At 45.2% G+C, this 23,960-nt stretch overlaps 1 protein-coding gene and 1 non-coding gene across 2 annotated transcripts in view; both read left to right on the top strand.

Moving 5' to 3' along the window:
- Positions 1 to 23,960, top strand: part of GRIN3A (glutamate ionotropic receptor NMDA type subunit 3A) — a 1,167,194-nt gene that overhangs the window by 205,290 nt on the left and 937,944 nt on the right. The gene's annotated exons all lie outside the window — the stretch shown is intronic.
- Positions 5,255 to 5,408, top strand: LOC138517365 (5.8S ribosomal RNA). The gene has a single exon (XR_011282557.1). It is a non-coding gene; the product is annotated as a 5.8S ribosomal RNA (ribosomal RNA).

The following is a 23,960-nucleotide window of genomic DNA, read 5'->3' as shown; positions in this document are numbered from 1 at the left end:
GCAGCAATAGGGGCTTTAAATCTTGGATCGGATGGTTGATATGGTGAGGTAACCACGTTGAGGGTCTAATATGCAGCAGTTACCAAGCTAGTGGTGTGCATCATTCAAAGGTAAGTGATAATGGCAGAGAACAGCTTTAACATATTACATTAGACATGGTGGATAACTAGCAAATGGCAAAGGTAAAGTTCAATTCTAGCATTTATTGAGCAACATACGCATAGTAGAGTTTGATTCTAGCATATTGTGTACATCATGTGCATCATCACTTTTAACATAAGGCAATCCCGTAGGCGGTAACTGGCTTATGGTGAAAACAAGGTTTGATTCTAACATATATTGAGCAGCATAGACATGGTAGAATTTGGTTCTAATATATTGTGTACAACATATACCATGTATGACAGATTCAGCTTTAACATATTACATGCAACATAGGCGGTATCTAGCAGCTCGTAAGGTATGAGCCAAGTCTAGCATAGTATGTTAGGGTAATTCAACCATAAGTAGGATCATAATATTGTTCAAATTCATAGCAATAGTAGTTATTTAAAGCTTACTGCATGCGACGGTGGGTATGAAGTGTAGCATTCAGTTGCCGTTAGTCAGCTATAGTCAAAAGGTGGTCCATATGTGTATGTCCTACAGCATAAGGATAGTCCTTTAGAACAATGAATTGTTGACTGATGATGAGTGGTACACAGCAGTTTTAATGGTCAATAGCGGGGAATTGGCAGCGATTCATGTCCCAAAGCCCTAGTGGCCCGGACAGGCACAGACAGCGGGGCCTTGTACTCAGGGCCTTAGGCGTAGGGGGCGGCTTCTGCCTTCTGGCTGCCCTCAGAGCCTATAAGCACTTCGGATTGATAAGCAACCAGAAGTAAACAAAAATCAAGCTACAGCGCGGTGGCTATTTTAGGGGCAGATTGCATAGGGCAAATTAACCACGGAGCAGCAGCTCCACGTGGAAAGCAAAAATAAGGCAGAATGGGACCTCAGTTTCAGGCCAGGAAGGCCTTTACAGATAATGGTAAAAAGTTAACCTCTGCTGATTTCTCCTTTACAGTGCGTGCAGGCAGACTTAGCTGAAGTTCAGATGATCCTGCTGCACTCGCGCATCAAGTGAGTAGAGCTGCTCCTTCAGCTTAGATAAAGATGGGCTGCAGCCTGTACTGTGTGGATGTTGGCACAGACAGGGGGCCTTGAACTCGGGGGCCTTAGGCATAGGTGGGCGTCTTCCGCCTTCCGGCTGCCCTCATAGCCTATAGGCACTTCTGATTGATAGTTGCTAAACAACCAGAAGTAAACAAAAATCAGGCTCCAGCGCAGCCACCATTTTAGGGGCAGATTGCATCAGGCAAATGAACCACAGAGCAGCAGCTCCACATGGAATACAAAAATAAGGCAGAATGAGAACAGTGTGGAGAGAAGACCCCTCCACAGTCCATAAAGCTCAGTATACCTCCATAGCCAAAGACTACAAAAGAGCTATCCACAGCGTCAAAGCTAGCAGCTACAATGCCAGAATAAACAATGCACAATGCAGCACCCACAAACTCTTCACAATCTTATGTAAACTTGAGTTGCCAGTCTTCCCTCCCTCAGACCTCATCATAGATGACAATTGGTGTACCAAGGTACAAGAAGCCCTCACTGAGAAAATCGCCTCCCTCCAGATGAAAATCTGTGCCAAGCTACTGGCCATCCTTGCCAAACCACCACCAGCCACCTCCACGCCCCTCACTAGCAGCCGATCCATCTCCCAATTTGACTTCTGCCCGGTATCAGAACCCGAATTGACAAATATCATCAAAACACCAAGCCCTCTCAATGGAAAGGAGATGCCTGCCGGGCCCCTATCATGAAAGACTGAGCTGAGATGCTCACACCTATCATCACATCTATCATCAACTCCTCCTTCGCAACAATAACAGTGCCAACTGCCTTGAAAGAAGACTGGATCCTCCTGCTGCTAAAAAAAAATAACCCCTTGACCACACCATCCCCACCAAATACCACCCCAACACCACTGCACCCTACATCCTTAAAATCCTTCACCACGCAGCATATATCCGGATCCAACAATACCTCAAGGATAACCACATACTGAGCATCTGCCAATCAGGCTTCCAACCAAGGAACAGACTGAAACCGCCTTACTGGACCTAAAAAAAAACGGTTAGATGACATCAGAAACTCAGGAAAACTTGCCCTGCTCCTCATGCTGGAACTATCAGCAGCGTTCGACCTCGTTGAACACCAGACACTCTGCAACCACCTCACCACAACAGCAAACTTCTCCTGAGCAGCAACAGATTGGATCAGATCCTTTCTAGCAGACAGATCCTCCCATGTCTTCATGGATGACCATGCTGCCCCACCAACACCAGTAATCTGTGGAGTCCCACAAGGATCCTGCACCTCCCACAGCCTGTATAACATTTATAATAAACCCCAATTTGATCACCCGCATGCCCTCAGCATATCCTACAGGAATTATGCCGAAGACACCCAAATCCTCTTCCCTCTCTCATGCATCTATCACATTGATGCTGCAACCATCAACTTATTTTATGACCTTGTTAAAACCTGGATGGCAGCCCACCAGTTATGCCTCAACAACGATTCAACTGAGATCCTCATTGTAGGCTCTCACTCCACCCTCTGCAGCATGGGCCAACCCTACAAAGCATTTGACATTGATGGGAACCGGATCCAAACATCTTCTGCAGCCAAAACCTTGTGCATCTACCTAGATGCCACCCTTGACCTCTCTCACCAGGTCAAAGCCATTGCCTCCTCTGCTGCCTACACCACAAAACTACTGAACGCCAGCAAGCCATTCCTCACCACTACCAACTGCCTCACTTTAGTTACAGCCACCCCCGCAGCTAAATCGGACTACTGTAATGCTCTCTTTGCAGGAACATCTGAATGTAAATTGTGCAATCTGCAAACCATCCAAAACAATGCCCTCCAAGTAGCCGTAGGTTTGTCCAAGCACGACCATATCACAAAGGGTAGGAAAGACACTCACTGGCTCCCGATCCAAGAAACTGATCAAATTCAAGACCCTCTCCATGACTCACAGATGCACCACAAAGACTGCCCCAGCCTACCTATCACTCCGGGTAGAGAAATACACCCCTCTCAACATTTAAGATCCACAAACAGCCATCTCCTTAAAGTGCCCACCTTCACCATATTGACTGCAGGAGGAGAGAGCTGTCCAGTGATGCCATCCAAGCTCTGGAACAATCTCCCCATCACCCTGAGAAAAGAACCTTCCTAGAGGACCTTCAGAAAATATCTAAAAACTTGCCTTTTCACCTAAAAGCTCCCTGAGCAAACAGTCTAAGACAATCAGATACCTGTATCTCCCTCCTTACCCCTTTGCTCCTCTAACCAAGACTTTAAGACACCATGACACCCCTCCCTCCCCGGTGTGTTTCACATTAGACCTGTGTATTCTGGGCTGGACAGCGCCAACAGGTACAGTCCACCCCTATCATATTTAGTTGGAATGTGACAGCTGAGGTCACAATGTCATCCTTGGAAGGTGGAGTCCAAAGTTCACCCTGCCATGGTCACCATGATTAACTGACAAAGGCACCACGGAACCACCCTGTTCTTTTGTTAGGCCTTGCATCTGGTGGCAGCGATTATCATAACAACAGGGGATAATCCGAACAGGTCCACATGGGGCCTGCTGCAGAGGATAACAAAGGAGATAGGCAATGAAACAAACTTTCATATACGACTGTGTCAACCTGAAGCCAGCTCCCACTTCTCAGTATCAATGACAGTGAACTTTCATGTCTGGGTTGTTTGTTGCAGTGGGCAACCCCCGACGTGGGATCCCATTTATAAGGTACACGAATGTGGTTTGCAGGAGCCAGAGAGTCTGGTCTCTCAGCATCTTCAAGACCCCTGGACTGTTCAAAGTGTACTGGGAGGACTGACTTCTGTACAGTGTGCCAAAAGACTCTGACTCTGAAGGTTGGTGGTTCCCCAATGCCACAGAAAGTTCCTTTTGGATTTGGCTCACCAGATTCCTTTAGCGGGTCACTTGGGAGTGAGTAAGACATCATACCGGTTGTCTGCGCACTTTTACTGGCCCCCGTTTGGCATAAAAGTTCAAGAATGTGTCCCGTCCTGCCCGACTTGTCAAGCTTCTGGCAAGTCATGCAGTGCCACGAAAGCCCCCTTAATTCTACAACCTGTGGTTGGGCGGCCTTTCAAGAGAATAGGCATGGACACTGATTGTCCTTTGGATCATCAAACCAGCTCAGGGAACAGATACATCTTGTTGGTGGTAGACTATGCCACTAGGTACCCTGAGGCTGGCCCTCTGAGGAGCATCAATGCCCCTCTGGTTGTAAAGGCTCTAATTGGAATATTCTCCTGTGTCAGTTTCTCCTGAGGAGAGCAAACTTCATAGCGTATATGGAGAAAAGAGTGGAGTCACATACTAGTTATCCACCACCTTTCATCCACAAACCAATGTGCTTTTTGAATGGTTCAACAAGACCCTGAAAGGCATTATTGGTTGCTTGGAAGAGCACCTGTGGAGAACATTAGATATGTTCCTGCCATGCCTACGGTTTGCCTACAGGGTGGTGCCACATAACGGACTAGGGTTTAGCCCCTTTGAGCTTCTGTTTGGACACCCTGTATGAGGTCCCCTCAGTCTAGTGAGAGATGGATGGAAGGACAACCCCTCATCCCCCACGTGATATGTGGTGGAGTATGTGCTTGGCCTTCAGTCTAGAATGACAAACTACATGGAACAGTCAATGTGAAACCTAAAGGGCAGTCAGGAGCTGATGAAGCACTGGCATGACCAGACGGCCACAATGACAGTTTTCTTCTCCATGCCACTGGGTGTGGATTGTGGAAACTGTTAAACCTAGTACCCTTCAGGACAAGTGGACTGGGCCTTATTAAACAGATGTGCAGGGTCTTTCATGTCAACCAGCTAAACGCCCATGGTGCACCATCATTTGGACACTGGAGACTGTAAGCCAGTGATATTGAGAATTCACAGGATGTCGGATACGGTAAGGGACACCATCATGGAGGAAGTTTTTAAGATGTTGTCCCTGGGAGTGATAGAGCCATCCCACGGCCCCAGGGCTAGCTCTGTGGTACTGGTTCCGAAAAAGACCATTTGAGGGAAGACTGAAGTCTGCTTTTGTGTGGACTGCAGGAGCTCAATTCTCTCACAAAAACAGATGCTCAGCCCATTGCCTGTGACTCTTGGCGGTGGATCACTTGGCTCGCGCGTCGATGAAGAACGCAGCTAGCTGCGAGAATTAGTGTGAATTGCAGGACACATTGATCATCGACACTTCGAACGCCTGTTGCGGCCCCGGGTTCCTCCCGGGGCTACGCCTGTTTGAGGGTCGAAGACCAAATATGAAGTCAGACTTCAGCCGGACATAGGAGACCAATTCCTAACGTCTCCTCCATTTGCATATGCATTCTGTGTTTTCAATATTCATTGGCATGGAACATTTTTTCTTACAAACAAAATTACGAGTCAAAATGTACAAATGAATGTTTGAATTACCATGCCTTTGGTCTCTGCACTTTTGTCATAGTAAATGTTGAACTATGTTTGTTTATTCCACAATGGACATTATAAATTGTTAGATACAAAAATTCACTAAAATGTTTTGCACAAAGAAAATAAGCATGAGCTACCTAATTAAAATTGTAATTTTGTGCAAAAGAAATTGAAATTTTGTACATGAATTCTGTATGAGAGATATCTGTTTGACAGCAGCAAGTATGCTGTTCCTTTCAACGGTTGCTCAAATTATATTTGCACCCGTGAGGGTCTAAAATCAGTGTGCATTGAATCTTCCCTGCGCACCCCCAAGATCCATAGAGGGTAGGACAACCCCCCTTGGTACAGCCCATTCCGTGGGCAGTTGAGCTCATTGAAAAGCTCAGTTCTGCAAAGTACATGAGTACCTATGACCTCACGGCAGAGTAATGGTAGGTTGGCTTGACAGACAGAGCAAGCAAGAGATCAACATTTACTATCCCTGAAGGATGTTATCAGTTCACTGTGATGCCCTTTGAATTGAAGAATACCCCTGCCACTTTTCAGAGAATGAGTAACTAGGTTTTGTCAGGACTGGAAACCTTCAGTGTCACCTATTTAGGCAACACTTGTGTACATTTGTGTATGAGCGCGATAGAAATAAAATATCAATACAATACAATACAACATTGCTGTGTTCAGCCACACCTGGGAGGATCACCTATACCACCTGAAACAAGTGCTTCAGGCTCTGCAGAATGCTGGTCTAACTATCAAGGCTACAATGTGTGAGATAGTGCAGGGCACAGTTACTTAGCTAGGCCAGCTGGTCAGTGGAGGAAAGAAACAACATCAGGAAGCTAAAGTACAGGTTGTGAAGGATTGGGACATCCCCACCACACAGTCACAGGTGAGAGCCTTTCTAGGTCTTACCCGTTATTACCGGTCATTCATCAAGGAGTATGGGACCATTGCCTGCCCCTGAATGATGTAACTTGGAGCCCCACCTTTCAAACATCTGTTCAGGATTTGAAGGATGGATTGTGCAGGGCCCCAGTTCTGAAAGTGCCAGACTATGGTCAAGAGTTAATCATCCAGACAGATGACTGTGATTTTGGGATTGGAGCAGTGTAAGCACAGCTGAACTCTCAAAGGGTAGAGCAACCTGTCACCTACATTAGCAGGTGATTAACAAAAAGGGAAAGGAACTGGGTCAAAATTGAAAAGGAAGCATATGCGGGTGTATGGGCAGTGAAGCTGAAACCCTACTTCTTTGGGTCACACTTCACAATACAAACCGTCAACCAGCATCTTAGATGGTTAATGGCTATGCAAAGGGAGAACCCTAAGCTTTTGCGCTGGGCCATATCCGGCCAGGGATTAGATATGTACATCCGGCACAAGCTAAACTACCAGCATGGAAATGCACATGGCCTAATAAGGTACTTTCGCCTATATGACGAATGAGGCCCACAGTTGGGAGGTGGTTCGCATGTAGTGGCTGGGGGGTATGTGTGGAATTAGACCATCCTCACAGTGGGTGTGGGCTCGCCTGGGCTTTTTTTGAAATTTTGTATTAAATGGATGATGGTTAACCTACCTCAGGAGAATTTTTTAGGCTAATCCACACACATTTTCCTATGCTCACACAACAACAAATGCATAGACCCATATACTCCAGGATGGAAACCTCTTACAAGTACCTGTCATATTTAGTTGGAATTTGACAGCCAAGGAAGGTACAATGTCATCCCGTGAAGAAGGAGACCAAACTTCCCCCTGCCATGGTCACCGTGATTAACTGCAATTCTCCATGGAACCACCCTGCTCTTTAGTTAGGCCCTGCATCTGTTGGCAGTGATTATCATACCAACAGGGGGTACTTCAAACAGGCCCACACAGGGGCCTGGCTGCAGAGGATAACAGAGGAGACAGGAAACCCAACAACATTGCATATATAACTGTGTCAACCTGAAGCCAGCTCCTTCCTCTCAGTATTGATGACAGTGAACTGTCATGTCTGGGTCTTTTGTTGTGGTAGGCCAACCCCACTAGGGGGAACCCATTCATAAGGTACGAGAATGTGGTTTGCAGGAGCCAGAGAGTCTTGTCTCTCAGCATCTTCAACAGAGACCTGCCACTTCATCAGGAACCAGACAGGAGGGACCATTAACCAGAGAGACTCTTTGATCACAGCAGACAGGGGGGTGGAGGGGAATTAGCAGCAAAAGGGAGTGAGCCCAGAGCGCTTTCTGTTTAGACAAGGTTTCCACCATATTGGTTTCTCTACCTTTTCTGTTGCAAAGCACTCTGGTCATGACCTCACACATTGAAGATTGTTGGTGGAGACCCCAGGATTGGTTCACTAAGGTATGTTTATCCTAAACCAATCACCGTGGCCCACATGGCTTTAAAAGAGGGCTGGATCCCCACTTTAAGCAGATCATCTGAAGACTTCACAAGAAGAATGAAGGAAGAACTCAACCTTGCACCCCAGCCGAAGATACAGTCTGCCTTACATCTTCTGCCAGTGAAGGAAGACTAGGATATCCAAACAGGTAATCAAAATCCCTTCCCTAAACATCTCACAGGGAACAGAGAGTGAAAAGAACTCAGAGGACCCTCCAGCCGCTTCAGAACCGATACCCAGCCAGGACACAGCGTGCCCTGATAGGATTTGCAGCAGGCTCCCTGGACAGTAAGTGCCAGAAGGTCTATGAACATCAAACGAAGGATAAGTCAGCTGCCTGCAACATACTGCACAGCTGTTGGCCGCCTGCCTTAAAGGACAACACAAGCCCATTGAAGAAGCTAGGAGAAGTGCAACAACAACCATCTACTGCTAAAATTGTCTACAGGACATTTTCGGGCCAGTCGAGTTCTTCCATCCACCACGGACTGCATCGATGACAGTTGTCAAGCCACAGTCACTGAAAGAAACCCGAGCCATCTCGACCAGTGCTTCAGACCAACCGGTCAGCACTGAGACAAGGATTCTTGACCCCAAGTCACTGTTAAGGCCAGCCTGCAGCTGTTCGTTTAGCTTTGCTCGCCGAACTGTCTTGTCGCCTGATACCCGCCACTAACTCCCATCTCGAACTCTGTCGCAGAAGACTGCAAAGTGCCCTGAAGCCGACTTGATCCTGTAGAGCCCCAAGAACACCTACGAAAAAGTACATTGTGGTTCTGTCCTCCTGGTCCTTCCCAGAAGGCCCCTAGAGACATTGTACAACCCTTTTCTCCCTTTGTGTTTGTTAGGGAGAATTCTCATTTTATGGCTAATTTCCCTCAACTAGTGAGGCCCCCAGCAGCTTTGCTGGATTTCTGGAGTTATTTTTTTCACTTGATAAGAGTGTGCCTCTTTTTCCCATCCTTACCTGTGTTTTTGCCATGTGTATTTCATCTGCTTTTGTGATTGTGGACTCTGGAGTACACCACTTCAGTAGCCCCCTTCTTTTGTGTGTAACAAAGCACCTTCAGTGCAGTGACACAGGGTTGTCTTTTAGACTTCCCACCGACTCCATTTCTGAGGCTGACTATTGTCCCCCAGAAAAGGGTAAAGTTGCCATTAACTTTACTTAGTCATTTAACCACAGATCCAGTACACCCCCCCACATGAAGTACTGGAAGGGTTAAGCCTTAGCCCTTTTTATCTGTACCTCCTAGAGCATTGTTTTGCTCTTTTACCATTTAGACTTAGCTGGTGGCAGTGGTTTCTACCCTTTCCTTTCTACCGCGATTATACTATATAAACATGGTATTGTTTTAGGCTATTATATTAGCCTCGAACTTAAACCCGCTTTACCAAATACTTTTTCTTTTGGCTCCGGTCGGGTTTAATCGCCATTTCATTTTGTTAAAGTCCTTCTTGTGTTTTACTTTGCACGGCAAACCAGGTTTGCCTTCTTTGTTCACTGTCTTTTGGTGGGCTTCTGCCAAGAAGCCCTCCTCCAGGCGCCTGGGTGTCTAGGTGGGCTGAATGTGAGGGAGGGGTGTAGTCACCCCCTGCACAGGGTATCCTAGGAAACCCAAGTCGCACTTTGCCATGATTGGCTGAGGTGGTTGTCCAGGCTGGACAACCCCCCTGCTGCGTGATTGACAGCCAGGCTGTGTGAATGGGGGATTTTCGCAAAAAAGGCAGGTCTCTTGGGCTAGAAGTCAAAGTCGCCACTGGAACTACAAGGAACCAAAGAGAATCGGAGAAGAAGGTGGCTGCTGTAACTACCCCGTCCTGGTGAAGCCCTGCTGCAGTCCTGAGCTGTCTACCCTTCGACGACCAGAGAAGATCCAGTCCGGAGTCTTCTTCCCTTGAGCCTGGTGGGGATAACCAGCTCATCTTCCACAGCCAGAGGATCCTCTTCTTGGTCGAAATCGCTGCACACTGCTGTAGTGTCCGGATAGCCACCTGAAGAGCCTCTCCTGTTTTTAAGGAGCGCACCTTTTATTCACCGTCGCTGCTGCCGGCCTCATCCCTGTGTGGTGCAGACCCCTCCAGACATCCTCCTTCGTACCGAAGCTCCAGGAACCGTGGTTCTGCAGGAAACTACCAGGAACAACTGCTGTGGCACCAGCTCCTTCATTGAATAAGGTACTGTGTTCTGCTTGAAGAATTAGGGTGAATCCCTTTTCTTCGCCTCCAAGGCTTGCCCATGTCTTCCCTCCTTCTTATAACTTTTGCTTCCTCTGTTGACAATATCTAATTACTCCTGGTAACGTTGAATCTTGAACTGTCCGACTGTGTGATCCTCGACAACAGGAACCTGTTTCCACTTGACACTGGCTCCGGCCTATTGACTTGAATTTCTGTCAATGAGTGTTCTCTGATTCTGTCTGCCTTGACAAAAGTATTGCCTATGATTTTTGCCCTCGTCTCTCTCTGGTTAACTCAGGTGCTATGTGTGTTTTGTGCCCCGTTAACAATTCATGCCGCGGATACATGTTTCTTTAGTAAGACCGAACTGTCATTACTGTCAAAAAGTGATTGCATACCTATTCCCGGTAATGTCTTTTGTTTCACAACGCCGGTCCGTTAAAATATAGGGTATGTACCTTGAGTTAGAGTGCACCAAAGAGAATTGGTTGGTTGTAGTATATTTTTCGTGTGGTTTTGAATTAATAGAAGTGTTGTGTTTATAACGAATAGTTTAAAAATAAATGTACTCATATTTTTCTACCTGAAACCTTGAGTCAGTGTTTGCTTGAGTCACAGTAATTGTGGTCCCTTTGTGTAATCTCTGCTACTGCTCATATACTCTTGAGATAAGCCTGATTGCTCCGCTACTGCTACCACTTTAACATAGTAGTACGGGCTTGTACCAAAGGTAAAACTTGTATTGCCAGCTGGGGCACTGCACAAGATTCTGCCTAACAGTGTTGAAGTCAAGAAACCTTAACAAACTGTGGTGGTCATTAGCCATACTGACTACCCTCGGTTAGTATCCAGAATGCATCCCTTTTCCTTCTTCGAAACTGTCTCTCCTCTGCATTCCTACACAGGTTGTGGTGTATATCATAGTGTTGTTAGACTGTCTGTTGTGATATTAATGTATTGTGTAGGCGGAGAAAGCCAATCCATTGTTAGGCACACATCGACTGTGTGTGACAAATAAGAGGATCCCAATTAAAAACACATAAAACAGACAAAGTTTAAACTGGGATCAACAAAGCCCACAATAACTACAAGCAACTGAAGATACTAGCAAAGCCCTCAACCACACCAAAACTGTTCCACAAGGAATACATTGAGTGATCCTGTCCTGTGCACTCTCCGTAGAGCTAATAAAACCGACAAAGGAAGCAGAACCGTTACTGGTCCTTTTAAAGGCAGTATGCCTCATATTTTTTCCGGTCCTGTAGTTACCGGACAGGCAACCTATGAGGTCTGCCCGCAAGTGCCTGTCAGCCCGGCAGGTCCAACCTGCCATGCGGAAAGGCACCCGCAAGCAGACCTACCCGGTAGCACCGGCACCGTTATTGACGGTGCCGGTGCTACTGGCCTCCCCATTCCCATTGAGCCCTATGGAGCTCAAATGGGAATGGGGAGTAATAAATACCGGCGCCCGGCAATGGGCAATTACCGGGTCTGGCAGGGCCGGAATGCCCCGGTAATTGACCATTGGCGGGGGCCGGAAAAAAAATGACTCCGCCGTGCCGGTAATTGCCGGCACGGCTACCGCCATAGTCATAATCAGGCCCAGTGTAAGCTTGAACAACAGAAAGTTGGTGGTCTCTAATTTGCTAGTAGAACTCACGATTTACCAGCCTCCCGATTGGACAGCAGAACTCAACCCCTGCCACAGAATCTGACATACTTTCCAATTCACGATAAATGCCACAGAAATCCTGCAGAGCGGTTCAAAGCCACCTGAAAAAGTATACATAATGAAAATCATGTACACAAAATTGTTTTGGACACATACAACTGTATACATGAATATGATTGCAATCTATCAAGGAACACCATTTATTTTCAAATCTATACATACATTATCAAAACAGATGCAGATATATAAAGTACAGTACATAGACAATGAAGGGAAAGTCAGGAGTATGTCAGAGTTACTACCAGTAACCTTTTCATGAATTGAATAGTCTCTCTCCAGGTTAAGTCAGAGTTGCTCCCAGAAAACTCTGTGAAACAGCCCCATGGTTAAAAAGACCGATTTGTGTTGTAAACGATGTGTAGAACCCCTATGACAAATATTGATTGCACAAGTTAATGTCTCCTCTTTGTTTTCTTCATTACATTTTCCTCCACCATGTTTTCTACCATGCCTAAAAGTACTTTAGACACAACATTTATCTTGTTGTGGGTAGCAGATTGTGGGAACTAATGGCATTTGGGAAAGAGCAACTTCAAGGAATGCATCTATGAATGTTTCCATTTCAATGGTGGATGGATGGGAAGGAAGCATCTGATTAATACAACACAGAAATGCTCCTGTTCAAGAAGCTTTATAACTTTTTCTGATCATTGAACTTAATATTGAAAAGGGACTCAGCACTGAACCAACGTCCAAAATGTTGCCTCTCACAAGGTGCCTTACAATTGACAGGCATTGTTTCTCAGGGAAATGTTTAAGGGTCCAGTACTGGCACTTTTGAACCCAATACCCAATCCACGATTATTTTGATGGAAAAGTACCTGCTTTTCTTAATAAACAAGCACAATAAAGATAAGTTTATTTTAAAAAGAAAAAAAAAAGCATTATCACCTGTGTAGAGAACTGCATAGGCCCTTGGCGACCAGCTTACCCTGTCTGTAACAGCACCGCTGCCCTTGTTAAGGGACCCTTGCTGCGCTCAGGCCGTTAACTTGTTTAGCGGGCCATTCTGAGAGGGACGGCCCTCCATCTTGGGGCATATCGCCTCACTAGGTACCTGCATGGTTACTTGTGTTTTAATTTTCGAAAATGGATAGATTTTGCAAAGTATGGCCCTTTCCACCACAGTATCACTAAAATATATTTTTGATTGATTTCTATGTGACTTTTTGCAAATTCATGAAACACTGCTCCCATATCCACAGTTGTTAAATAAAAATGTGACCCTCATTTATAATAAAAACATTGCCAGTTCCTACCTGTGAACTTTCTAAAATATTCACCCAGTCCAATCCATCTCAATGAATATTTTAATTTGCAGAGTATTTTGAAATTTCTGGGAACTCCCATAGCAACACTGAAACATTGAGAGCCCTGACAATAACTTGATACATATGGGACATCGTTAGTTTGTATTTGTACAAGCGCACATGCCATTTAAGCATGAACGATTGCATTAGCACTAGTGTGAATGCAATGAGAAGTCATTTCCATTGGCGCTAGTGCAATTGCAAAAATACCACATGTGCCTGTGGAATTGTATGTTAATGAGGCCACGGAAGTGCTAGATTCAGGATTTGTGCACGTTAAATGATTAAGGGCCTAATTCAAGTATCGTTTAGCGTGGTGCGAAGAGACTTTGCACTGCAAACAAATACATTGAACCAGATCTAATTCACAGAGTGGTGCAAAGTGTATTTTTGAGGAGCAAAGTCACTTTTCACGGCAAAGCACCGCACTAAATGGGCCTAATTCACAAAAAAAGCCATAAGTGCTACTATTGCTTTTTTTGTGAATTAAGCCCATTTCCCTCTAATTGACCCTCATTTGAATAATTCTGAGGCAGCAAAGCACAAACATCAGTTAACTAATTTGGCGGGTCCTGCACTAGCCCGCCCCATAGCCCTCAAGTGACCCTCATTTAGAGACACCAGAGTTCACTGACCTCGTTCATAACCCTCAAATGATCTGGAACGTCAAAGCACTACCTTCCTCATAACTGCCAAGGTATGTTATGCTACTTGCTATGTGTAAAGCGCTAAATGCCATGAAGATACTCTTGTCACATCATGAAACTGCTGAGTGACCGTTTAGTCATGCATCAATACACTTAAATTGGTGTCCGCTAGCCTGTAGTCAGAAACATAGCATGCACTGCAATCAGAATGACAGGTGGCCCTCACTTGGTGGGTGCCCAGTTAGAACACACAATAACCTCAGACGATAACCTGCTTTAGTGGGTCAGAACTGCAATATGCACTAATGTGCCTTTGCATTTTATGTTGTGACTGAAAGATATTACTCCAGCCTAATGCCTTCAAATGGACGAGGGCCATCATTGTTTGTTCTGGTATGGGATTGGTGGTGTTGCAACAATACAGGCTAGCAGGAGCCAGTGCTTTGCTATCGCCTACGACTCAGGTGACATTTCCATAAAGGCCATGGTCTCTGGATATGCATCGAGTCCTGGCTTATACTTTGAATTCTCGGACGTGTGTAGTCATTACATCTCTAAATCCCAGAATGGAAACCAGCCGTATTGGTTAAGCATCTTCCAAATTACCTGATGCACCTGCATGCGATGTTGAGTTTGAAGATCAATCCCACAATGCCTATCTTTTCAGTGTGAGGTATCCATCTTAGTTTGGGGTGTTAACGATGCATGCTTTGTCAGCACCCTTGCACGCTGCAGAACCACGAGGATCTGAAGGGAACACTGAAATGACACGAAAGCCTATGATAAAGTGTAACTTTGCAAAAAACAGAAAAACAGGAAATACAGCCTGGCCATGTAATACAAACTAACCTTTCTTTCCTGCACGAATCACAACTTTTATTTTTACCTGTAAACTGTGCCTTGCGAAAAGAATTGGTGCGGAATCTGAAAGGGGGTTGAAACAGCCCATATGGCTTGTTGTTTATTTTGAGTAGTGTTACTATTTTGGCTCCCCTGTCTCTTTAGATTGGATAGAAAGTAATGTGTTTCAATCGAGCACACTTTTAAATTGTGTAGCTAGTATCTACTTATCCCAAACAAAAATAAGGCACGTTTAATACTTTGTGAGATGGATGTGTAAGTATATCTATTACAGTCGCTCTGAAAATGTGGTATTTATATTTGAAGGGTATTTTCAATCTCCGGCTTGGCAAAAGGGAAAGTTCATGTTTGTTTTCAGAACTCACCTACCGAATGGCTTGCAGTGTAATGTTTCCAAACTGTCAGATTCCATTTGTCTTTGCATGGTAATCACAAAACCTCTCTCTGCCTTGGTTGGGCATTACTCCCTGAAGGTCTTTGGCAGAGTGGAAAACGTAGCCCCTTAACCGCCCCATTCAGGAGGAATGACAAGTATAACCAACAAATGCCAAACTTACCAGTTTTGCTTTGCTTGCTCTCTCCTTCATGTTTGCAGGCAGCCACTGGCTTTCTGCTGGTGCTGGCGTAGAGCTGCTGACTGAGCACGGGTGACCGTGATCAATGCTGTAGCAAAGACGTCAAACGCATTGCGTCGCAGACATTCAGAGGTGGCAGGGCTCAGACCTGCACCTTCAGGTGAATACACTTTGAAATGTGTTTGTACCACACAGCCTCAGTGCTACGCACATTGCACTAAATACATTTTGGTGCAATGTGCATCATGTCTCAAATAATATTGGCCCACACACTATGGAAAGTAAAATGGCCCACTTTGATGTTCAGCTCTTTCGGGCACTAGCCGAAAGGCTGATGGGGCAATCCGAGCCTACGAGAGAAGATGGACATGGATGTCTTCAAGCAGAGGAGAGCAACCAAATACTTGAGTGTCACAGAGATTTGACAGTGCTGGGCCTAGATCCCAGCAATGCAATAAAAGGGATTATTTCACGTGAGGCATGAAATGCATCATCAGAGGAGATTTGACAGTTCTGGGCGTGCATCCCGGCAGTGCAATGACAGCGATTATTTCACATGAAGAATGAAATGCATTATAAGAGGAGATTTGACAGTGCTGGGCGCGGATCCCAGCAATGCAATAACAAGGATAATTTTGTACGAGGAATTAAATGCATCGTCAGTGTATATTTTAGAGTGCTGGGCGCGGATCTCGGCAATGCAATGACAGAGATTAGTGCATGTGAGGAATTAAATACTATATCTGAGGAGATTCGACAGTGCTGGGTGCAGATCTCGAGAGTGCAATGACAGCGATTATTTCATGTGAGGAATGAAATGCATTATCAGGGGAGATTTGACAGTGTTGGGCCCGGATTCACAGCAGTGCAATAACAGGGGTTATCTCATGTGAGGCATCAAATGTATTAGGGGAGCTGTTTTGGGTTTCCAGAGTGCTGCAGGTCAGGATTGAGGTGTATTGGCCAAAGGTATTGGTAAGTTATTGTGAAAGTAATTGTTGGGTGTGGTTTATCACATATCATTCTTTTTCAAAATACTGTATCCTCCTACTATAACATCATGGCAAAGGGGAGATTCTAATCACACATTCTTTTTCCAAGAAAGTGGGATCTCCTACTATGACATCATTGCAGGGGAATATGGAATTCTTATTCCACTGCTATGACTTCTCATCTTGGGAATACAGCATGTGTTTTGCATCACCCAGTCCTTAGACGGGGGAAGGAACGAAGTCCCAATGCCCTTCACTCGCTCATGCAGTGTGGTTCCCTGAAAGACTGTCAGCCTTACAGAGCTGCCACTGCGATTTTGTGAAGATACAGCATGGGCAGGGCTCATCATTATAATTTCTCTGGCCTATATATAACATTTTAAATAATGCATTTGTACTGGACGTTTTTTTTTTTTCAAGTCTATGATTTCATGAAATTACCTTTTTGGAAATCTTTATGACTGACTTGAAAGTGGATTTGTGGTGGTTTATATGGAAGGTCACGACAGTTGTTGCAAAGTGCCTTCAGAAAAAATAAAATAGAATACAAAGCAAAGTGATAGTTGCTGGTAGCCCTGCAAAGCAAAAGACAGATGTGGCATCTCTAGGTGCTAAACAAGTCAACGAAACAGCTATTTTATTTGTAAGATTGTGTTTTTGCTATACCTTTCAATTAATAATGGTTGATCATGCGCACTGTTGAGTGCCCCATGACGCAGACCTTCACATTACAGCATTTACTTAATACCCACTGTTTGATGTGATTGATTACATTTTTTAATTATCAAACGTTTGTTCCTATTTTGTCTATGCATCCAAGTGTACCATGGATGATAAATGTGGGATTCAAGGTGTAATAAGGTTCGCCATCTTCTACACCTGGCAACTCCCTTGGTATCTCTGGCACTGGTGCTGCACCTGTGACCCAAGAGTTGGTCACAGGTGCAGCAGAGTAGACAAACATTTGTTGTTGTTTGCAGCAACCTTTCCCATTCATTTGATCACACATACATTTAGCAAATTAGTGGGTCTGTCTTTCATTTTTCTTCAGTAATGCTATGGTCCTGTTCAGTCAGTGCATAGGCCAAAATGTGCTGCCCCCCCCCCCGCCCACGAGAAATGGTGCCCCCAAGCTCCTCAGCAAAGCAGGGCTTGCTCCACACTCTGGGCCAGCCTGGACCACCACGCATACGCAACGACCATGATATTCTCCCCAGGTATTGCCCCTGCTGCCTGGCAGAACCGCCGCCATTCCTCAGTAAGGAGTCTACGGTGCTAAGGATTTCCCTCCCACTATTTATGTTTTCGCTTTGAACAGCATCCGCCCAGCACAATGTCTGGAGAGGAGCCCAGGGTAATTGTGTGGAGGGTGCGTGCACCAATGGAGGAATGGCTGTCCATCACCAGAAGAAGCAGAGAGGGTTAGGGTCAAAATTTCTCCTGCTTACGGAGGATTCCTGGGATCTGCATGATTTTTCCGTCACAGAAAAGTCAGTGACGGAAAAGTTTGCATGAGAACATGCAAACATACACTGCAAACCACTGCATACCCACACCCCCACCCACACCCACAACACCCTCACAACACCCCCCCCACCCACACCCTCAACACACCCCCACCCACAACCCCAACATAACCAAACCCTACTTACCTTTTCTTCACGCTGTGTCCCTGCAGCACCAGTTCCCTTTCACTTCTGTGATCGGGAACTGGCGCCGCAGGGTCCTTTTCTTTTTTTTTCTTTCTTTTTACGGCAGCTGCAGGGGTTTGCACCGCAACCTCCCACTCACTATACTATGAAGTATAGTGAGTGGGGTGTTGCGGGGGACACCCCCGCAGCCCTTGCATTCTTTTTTTTTTTTTTACTTACCTAAAATGCATTCCACCAAAGGTTAGAACTTTTGATGTTCGAACCTTTGGTGGTATGCGTTTTATGGACTTTTGGTAAAGTCAGACCTTTTTTTTCGGTCCTTTCGCACAATTCTGATTTCTGAGGGGGTTTGGTGGTGGTGGCAGTGCTTTAAATGGGAAAATAGAAGTGCAGGTATTCACCAATCTAGGCTTTAAGTGGGCCGGAGATCAGCCTGAGACCGTCTTGAAATCGCTCTCATGCATACGCATGCCTTTTCCAGTGGCCAGGCCATGGCCTCCCCTTGCCACACTCTCCATTTGGTGTTCTAAGTTTTCCCTGTGCCTGCTTCCTCCAGCTTTGTTTTTTAAATTTTTACAAATCCCCGCCCTCCCCTGTCCCACCTCCCTCTACTCTCTCCACCTGCCCAGAACATTGCGGATAGGACTGCACAGACCCACATGTCTGGGATACTGCACTGGCCTAAGAAAATATACTCCATGCTGGAAACTAAGGACTTCCTTTTCCAGTGACAAGGCTGTGTAGAAACACCTGCTGGTGAGTGCCTCCCCTCTGTCCCCTTGCCATTTGGTTTTATCAGTTTTCCGCATGCCTGCTCCCTCCTGCCTTGTTTATTTATTTTTTGCAAATCCCCGGCTTCCCCTGTCCCACCTACCTCCACTCCCTCCTCCCACCAAGACCAGTGCGGATAAGCCCGCAGAGACCCACTTAGCCGGAATACTACACCAGACTCAGCGAATACACTCTGTGCTGGAATCTAAGGAGTTCTTTTTCCAGCACCAAGGCCATGTAGAAACACCTGCCGGTGTGTGTGTCACTCTGCCCCCTCTTCATTTGGTTTTCTTCATGTCTGCTACCTCCAGCATCCTTTATTTATTTTTGACAAATCCCCAGTCTCCTCTGTCCCACCTCCCTCCACTCCCTCCACCCCTCCAAACCAGTGTGGATAGTCCAACACAAAAACACGTTTCCAAAACACATGCACGTTTGGAAGATCCCCAGTGCAGCCTTACAAGGGCAGCCGCCGAAGGGCCTAAAGCAAAGGGCATCTTCCTAGGGCAACTTCCTGAGTGTTCCTGTTGACACTGAGTACACCAGCCCAGCCCCAAAACTGTCTACAACAACCTCCAGGTAAGAGACAACGACTTTGTTCATATTCCCCATTGAATCACGTAACGTAACAAATGCAGTACTCTAAATGTCTGCTTTTAATTAACATCTCTAATGTGTATAGCAACCATTTGATTCTAAGTAAATATATAGAGTATAACTACTGTGGTAAATCCAAATGCATACCTACAGCAAGGTAACTTTCTTGGAGCTAGTCGCCACCTAGACGAATTTAGATGGATTTTAAGGGTTTAGTTTCAACTTCCAACCAGTCATGTAATACCTGAGGCTGTATAATGCCCACTTTATGGCAAAGACTTTAAGCTCTAATATGGGGTAACCTATCTCTCTAGGTGGGAGTTTCTGACTGATATATAGTATCATGTTTTCTTTCCCATTTTCAGCTTGTGACAATAGAGCTCCCAGACCTATCTTGGAGGTGTCTGTTTGCCGAATTAATTCCTTAGTGAACTTTGACATTATGAGAATCATACCTTTACACAAGGCTTGGCTGAGTTGGTCAAAGACATTCTGTTTTTTATCGTACCATTTGATGATGTTGGGATGCTCTTGTGTTTGTTGGTGTAGGGACCTGCAGTTTCAGAAAAGGTTAATATGAAGCAGCGATAATGATCAAATAGGCCAATAAAATCCTGCATGTCTTTCTTCATAACATGTTTTGATACTTGTTGAATAGCCTCATCTTTATCTCTTTGGGGTAATACTTTGTTGTTTCCCACATTGAAGCCTAAGTATTTCATTTAGGATTGAGATAGTTGACCCTCAGTGGTGTAGGCTATTTGATTGGTTTTTCTCAGCTGGTTGCAAATGTTTCTCCCAGCTGGAGGTCTAGACCATGAGGTCATCCAGATATGCTCCAGTGAAGGTGAAGCCAGGACTTGGTCCATCAGCCTTTCAAAAGTTGCAGGTGCCCCATGTAGACCGAAGGGAAATAGCATAAACTGATACTGACTTTCTGGGGTTGATAAGTCTGTTTAGGCTTTACCCTCCTTATCCACAGGCACCTGGCACTGGTAGCCTTTTGACAGATCAAATATTGAAATATACCTAACAGGTCCCAACCTCATGATCAACTCGCCAAACCATAGCATGGCTTACGTATCAAATCGGGGGAGATCTCGTTCAGCCACAGAAAGTCTCCACAAAACCTCTTTGTAATTTCTGGCTTTGGCACAAGGACCACAAGGATGGCTATTCTCGATGTGACTTTTCTGTCAGCACCTAGTTGAGTATTTTCTTCAATTCAGCTCTATTGTTTGTTTCCGTGCTTTCTGTAGCCAGAACAGTTTTAGGCGGATCACTGTTCCTAAAGGGGTGGATATGTTGTGGACTATCGTCTGTACTCGCCCATGTTTCATTGAGAATATGTCCCATAGCCTGTAATCCACTCACTGAGTTCTTGGTGTTCGGAGATGAATAGACACGAAAGAGCCCTTCCAATGGTGAAAGGCTCTTTTGGCTACTATTGGAATACAGCACACACAATTGAAGATTGCAATTTTCTCCCAATGTATTTAGCTTGTTAATTTAGTAGACATAACATTGTTTCCACCTCTCAGCCTTTTGTATTTTGTATGTTACCAAGAGGCCGTCTGGGTGATGGTACAGGGCCAACAGAATCATCACTTTGCCCCACACTTGGAAAGCACAGAGCCCACCCTCTCAGTTGTAAGCTCTTTCCTGACGGTTCTGGGCTTCTTCCAAATGCATTCTCACCAACTGCCAGATCTTCTCCCTATACTCTTGGGTGTTTCTAATCATGGGTTGGTCACTGGTTTGGTCAGCTTTTGGCATGTTCCAATTCCTCTTTCATTATTTCCAGTACATCTCTTCATTTTTGCCCATATTCCAGTTCAAAAGTGGAAACTCTCATTGAAGATTCTGGGGACTTTATTACTGTGAACAGAGCCAATAGAATCAGATCATCCCAGTTTCGTCCATCTTCAAAAACTAATTTTCCAAGGACATGCTTCAAGGTTTTGTTACATCTTTCTACAAAGTCGTCACTTCTGGGATGATAAACAGAGGCTCTCATTGATCGGATCTTTATCAATTTGCTCATCTCACTCGTTAATCTTGATATGAAGCTTCTTCTCTGGTCTATCAGAAGATCAGCCTGGATCCACACTTTCACTTCAGGGGCAGGTGGCAAGACCCTGACCTCAACAAGTATCCCCTTGAAATCCTGCAGTTCCCAAAAGGCAGAGCTAGCAAAGTGGGAACACATTGAAAATAAAGGATTGTGGGACTTGTCGTCCAAAGACATTTTACTGAGAAAAACTGAGCAAGGTGGAACGTGAGTACAAGCAGAAATTCTGGGACGAAGGCAAACCTAATGGAGCAGAGCGACGGACCCAGGCACAAGAGCAGTGGGTTGAAAACCCTAAGAGTTCCCTACTGGAGGTTGTTGCCTCCAACAGGCCAAAAAACATACGTGGAGAAAGCCAGATCCCACATATGAAGGCTGCATTGTGTCTCAAGGATGCCAGAAACCCTCCCGGGTGAATGGCAGTGTTGGGGAGGCGAGGCCAAGCCTGAGCAATTAACCTTGACTCGTGATTTGGAAATCATAAAACCAAGAAAGAAACGCGCACAGCCGGTGAGTTGCAAGTGACCTGAGAGACCGGTGTGTGGTTAAGATGGAAGTGGCAGACCTGTGAATGAAAAAAGGTCAGCTGTGAAATCAGTGTTACTGAGTAATTGGTGGTCCGGTGAAAGGAAGTATCCCACTCAAAAGTCTCTGTGAAAGGTACATTGTTTGTAACGAGAAAACCAATGAACAGTTTGTCTGAGTGATCCTGCGGCAGTCTGTAAAGAAAGCCACGCACATTCGAAAGTCTACGACATCGCAAAGTCGTCTGAACCTGACTGAGGGACAACCGAAGGGTAATAAGCTTGGGGAAGGGAGAACTCTTGCAAGGAGAACCCTTGCAAGTCTTGTTGAACATTCTTTGAAGAGGTCTGAACCCGACAGAGCAGACATACCTGAAATGTGTGCTTTAAAAGGTCTGAGCCTGACTGAGGGAGACCTACCTGAACACTGTGCTTTAAAAGGTCTGGGCCCGACTGAGGGAGACCTACCTGAATTTTGTGTGTTTTGAAACGGTCCGAGCCTGACTGAGGGAGACCGGCATGAACTTTGTGTTTTGAGTGGTCCAAACCCGACTGAGGGAGACTGGCGTGAACTTTTTGTTGAATTATATATTGAAGCTGGAAAGAGAGACTTTATCGTGGAAGGCCGGGCGGGCCTCGATCCACGTTTTGAACTGCCTTTATTTTTGAGAATCTGAGTCAGAGTGTGTCATCCTGTCTACGGGGCCGCCTTTCCCTACTTTCCCTATGCTGTCCAGCATGGGGAGGAGTGCTGACTCAGCCACATTGAACGTTATAGTGTTGCACCTTATTCCTTTTGCATATACATTTTCCCCACACACATTTTGTTACATTAGAGCAAGGTCTGGCATTACATTTTGTTCGTATAGGTCATCTTGTTTTGACTGACTCCACAAGGACTGCGTTATTTATTATTTGATGGTCGAGCATGCTCCCATCCTAGGCGTAGGGCAAGATAGGTATTCTTCCAACCCCTTTTTTTCGAGAACAATAAAGGCTTTCCAAACATATCTTTTGTGGCTGTCTTGCTTTTGATACCATACTTCCCTTGCAGAACCTGAATTGGACCATATGAAACCCAGGTATTTGCGTTCATTGTATACCAAACTGAGGTTCAGTATCCTTCCAGTGGCTGCAATAAGGAACACATGGAATTCCTCTGAAACAAATAAAGGTCCATAGTGCCAGGATAGGATAGAATCACTTGACATGTTTTTACTAGCCTGTCCTTTGTACATGTCCTCTAGAAAGATATACTTAAGGCCAAGATTTCTTTGGGCAGGCTTTAGCGTTGTCAATGAAGCCATGTCATTTGGCAGAGCATCAAACGATCCTGCAAATATGTTTGCAGTATAGATCTTGGCTAAAGGGAACTGTTTTTTTGAAACTTTTACCTTGAGAGGGATCTTGGTTAGGGGAGTATGTTAACATAATACAGGGCACTCTAACGATCTATATGTCACTTTTTTAATAGAATGTTTTATTGGTTTCGTAATCAAGATACAGATAAACCTTTAACATTAATAACATCATCATTTCACAATCATCTTTAAAAGAAATCAGAACGAAAAGACAAAAAGAGACAAATCATGAAACGTATTTCCCAAATCATCTTCAAGGTTCACACCCAAATCATTCTTACAATTTCAAGATCCTACACCCCACTGGTCTCATAAGAAAACAAGACAATTTCACCTCTCCCCTTCTCCACTATCAGCTAATAGAAATTCTAACATTTTCATTGCAGGAATTACCAGGCCTCTTTGCTCACCCATCAACACCCACATCCACCAATCCAGAGGACACAGGATCACACCAGTATCCCTATGTTCTTTCAGGAAAAAAAATCCTCACCTAAATTAGTGATTCACAGGCCATAATCAGATCCATTGGAGATTCCACTGAATCTACCCCCTTACAGAATCTACTCTGCGGACCAAGGACCCCTGGGATCTTCCACCTCCACTGCACCTCCCTTGTGTCTAGAATGTTTGATCGACATTGGAATAGCATGTCTCAAATTTTTGATGATGGGAATTTTTGGAGATAACCTGGAAGCACATTGAAACCTTTTCCATCCTCACAT

This window comes from Ambystoma mexicanum, chromosome 6q (assembly GCF_040938575.1).
Source record: "Ambystoma mexicanum isolate Mex_15411 chromosome 6q, UKY_AmexF1_1, whole genome shotgun sequence".
Lineage (NCBI taxonomy): Eukaryota > Metazoa > Chordata > Amphibia > Caudata > Ambystomatidae > Ambystoma > Ambystoma mexicanum.
This window is presented reverse-complemented; position numbering and strand designations above follow the sequence as displayed.